This window comes from Eriocheir sinensis, chromosome 70 (genome assembly GCF_024679095.1).
Source record: "Eriocheir sinensis breed Jianghai 21 chromosome 70, ASM2467909v1, whole genome shotgun sequence".
Lineage (NCBI taxonomy): Eukaryota > Metazoa > Arthropoda > Malacostraca > Decapoda > Varunidae > Eriocheir > Eriocheir sinensis.
In genome coordinates, this window is record NC_066578.1 from 3,420,448 (window position 1) to 3,423,594 (window position 3,147).

At 41.1% G+C, this 3,147-nt stretch overlaps 1 non-coding gene across 1 annotated transcript; it reads left to right on the top strand.

The window, feature by feature from the left end:
- Positions 1–2,805: 2,805 nt before the first annotated feature.
- Trnam-cau (transfer RNA methionine (anticodon CAU)) lies at positions 2,806–2,877 on the top strand. The gene has a single exon. It is a non-coding gene; the product is annotated as a tRNA-Met (tRNA).
- The last annotated feature ends 270 nt before the right edge of the window (positions 2,878–3,147 follow it).

The following is a 3,147-nucleotide window of genomic DNA, read 5'->3' on the forward strand; positions in this document are numbered from 1 at the left end:
TCCTCGTCCTCCTTTCTCCCTTTCCTTCTCCCATTCCTCTTCTTTCTCCCCTTCCTCCTCCTCCTCCTCTCCCTCTTCGCGCCAAACAACCTTCACCACCAACACCACCACCACCATCTCCTCTTCCTATAATATGAAAAACGATATTCAGAAAAGTTAATATGTTTTTTTCTTCTCCATTGGGCTCATTTCTGTCTTCTGGGTCAGCCTTAAGCAGGTCATCCAGTCAATGTTTTTTCCACAATGAGAACTGAGCACTTTTTTTCTTTTTCTTTTTCTTCTTTTTTAAGCGAGACTTTCAACTTATTAATTTGTTGTGTCCCCCATTTCCAGGATTAGCAATACGGACAATCACGAAACCAATCATTACCATCCTCGTCAATTAATGTCCACAGTCGGTTGAATAAATGTTACCCACAGCGCACATTTGGACGACCGGTGGGAGAGGATATACGGTTTTCGATACTGTTTAGTCATTTTACCAGTATGTACATAACTTTTTTTTTTTAACTGCACTGTTTGGATTTATATACTTTTAATGTTGCTATTGATACTTTTCTTTTACTACTTCAACTATTACTACTACTACTACTACTATTACTACTGATATTCACTTTCGTTTCATGCTTCCTTTACCACAACCTCTACTATTTCTACTATTACTACTACTACTACTACTACTACTACTAATCAATTTTCATACTCCATCTATTTACCTCAACTACTACTACTACTACTACTACTACTACTACCAATCATAATCAATTTTCATACTTATTCACCTATTAACGTCTACTACTACCACCACCACTACTACTACTACTACTATTACTACTACTATTCAATTTTATATTATAGTTCCTTTATCTCTTCACCTATTCGAATCTATTTTGCTCCACAAGGAACATTAACTACTCTGTATCTCTGTAATCTCTATCTCTCTCTTCCTCCTTCAGACACACCATCCATCAGTCAAGTAGTCTATCAAAATACAGCTTAAGACACCCATACAAATTGCCTATTGTATTCTAGTTTTGTTCATATCGTTCTGTTACTCTATGGCTTTTTCTCTGATGTATTTTTGTTTATTTTTTTTTCTTTCTTCTCTACATCCTTTTTCTTCTACCTTAATTATACTCTTTTATCTTCGCTATCGTCATCTTAACCTTCTTTCCATCCCCCCCCCCCCCCCCACACACACAGTATATACATTTTACTTCTGTTACTTCTATTACCTCGAACGTACAACTTACAAACGAGTATAAGACAAGTCTCTCCTCGGGTTCATGTGGTTAGGGTATTAAATTACTGATGTGTGGCTACCCTGTTACCTGGCTCCCCCATCTCTCTCTCTCTCTCTCTCTCTCTCTCTCTCTCTCTCTCTCTCTCTCTCTCTCTCTCTCTCTCTCTCTCTCTCTCTCTCTCTCTCTCTCTCTCTCTCTTCCGTCAACCTCACGTTATCACAAGGAGAGAGAGAGAGAGAGAGAGAGAGAGAGAGAGAGAGAGAGAGAGAGAGAGAGAGAGAGAGAGAGAGAGAGAGAGAGAGAGAGAGAGAGAGAGAGAGAGAGAGAGAGAGAAAGAAACACACACATACATACACAAACACAGACATACCTTCCTGTTTGCATAAGTGTACCTCTTGCAATGGAAAGCCTGCATCGGGGTATATTTTGCATCAGGGCGAAAGTTTAGTAGACGTTATGTTGAGGGGAAGTTATTGTAGCTCTGCGTCTCACTGATCAAGGCTTATAGATTTAATTACAGTTCTTCTCTCTCTCTCTCTCTCTCTCTCTCTCTCTCTCTCTCTCTCTCTCTCTCTCTCTCTCTCTCTCTAATCATTCTCCATTTTTCTTCCTCAATATCGTCATGGTAATCATCATAATCACGGTAACTATCCAAGCACTTCTGATACGACATTCCTCTCCTCGGCGCTCCACGGAGAAATAGACAAATGTTTAAGAGAGTACTGAATGTTTGCCAATAAACTCAAGAGAGGGGAAGTGCGTTTCTGGATGAGATTTTTTTTCTTCTTTTTTTACAACAAAGGAGACAGCTCAAGGGCACAGAAAAAGGAAACAATAATAAAAGAAAGCCCGCTACTCGCTGCTCCTAAAAAAAAAAAGAATCAAAAGAGGTGGCCGAAAGAGAGGTCAATTTTGGGAGGTGAGGTGTCCCAATGCAATTACTTAGGAGGGACGGATGGGATTTTGGACCTTCAAATATTGTACCATCTTGCTTAGTGCTGAAAGACGGTAAGTTGATTTTGTGGATGTGTGTTTACATTCTGAGATTTTTATTTGTTCCCTTATTTTGTCTGTTAAATGAGACCATGTAAATGACTCCTATTCCTTTTGAGTTAAGTTCATATTCTTTTATTATTATGTTCATTTTTTATTTTATTTTCAGTGTTTATACTTTTCCATCTCCTTATTCTACTTCAACCTTATTTGTCATATCTTTACTGGCAACTGCAACCCCTCCCCCCTCACCGTATACACACACAAACACACACACACACACACACACACACAATTAGGTAACTTAGGTGAGACTGGACAAATATAGATTGGGAGACAGGACTGACCGGACTTGAACTCAGGCCCTGTATACTACAAATAGGTAAACAAATAGGTAAACACACACACACACACACACACACACACACACACACACACACACACACACACACACGGCGACACGCTAATAACTCCCCCCTACCCCCTGGCACGCGTCAGCACCGGGCCACCACGCCCCGCACACGTGGAGCGGGGCGCCAAGATAACGATGACGGCGCTCCTCGGCAGCAGCAGAGTGGCGCAGTGGAAGCGTGCTGGGCCCATAACCCAGAGGTCCGTGGATCGAAACCACGCTCTGCTAACATGTTTTGCAACCACTTTATATTGAAGGTAATGCAATCTTATTAAGGAACTATTACACTGGGCAAATTTTTCGTGGATCTTCAGTCAAACCACGATTTCCGCTGGCGTGGTTCTCCTATTTCCGTGGTTTTCTGACGTGTCCACGATCTTCCAAAGCTACGGAAGAGTTCACTGAAGGACGACGGTATTACTCACCATTATCATCATCAGCAATAACAAGAAACAAATGAGAACCACGCTAGCGGATATCGTGGTTTGACTGAAGATC